Source organism: Mytilus trossulus, chromosome 3, assembly GCF_036588685.1.
Source record: "Mytilus trossulus isolate FHL-02 chromosome 3, PNRI_Mtr1.1.1.hap1, whole genome shotgun sequence".
NCBI lineage: Eukaryota > Metazoa > Mollusca > Bivalvia > Mytilida > Mytilidae > Mytilus > Mytilus trossulus.
In genome coordinates this window covers 21432991-21433241 of record NC_086375.1, presented here as the reverse complement: position 1 = coordinate 21433241, position 251 = coordinate 21432991, and positions in this window count along the sequence as shown.

Here is a 251-nt window from a genome sequence, read left to right as displayed (position 1 = left end):
GATTGTTTCCTGTTTTTTCTTTGTCCTTATTCACAATATTTTTGTATCCTCTGGCCTCACGGACATAAAACTTTCGAGCACGATTTTTGTACTCAGACTCGAAAATCAACCAATTTAATTGCTGGATTTCATGTTTCGAGCATGATTTTTGTGCTCCGAGCACTGAGCAAAGTTTTTTGTCTGGTGTTTCTGTCTGTGTCCAGAACTTTGATATTTTAACTGACTTCAGCAAACTACCCTCATTTGACTTA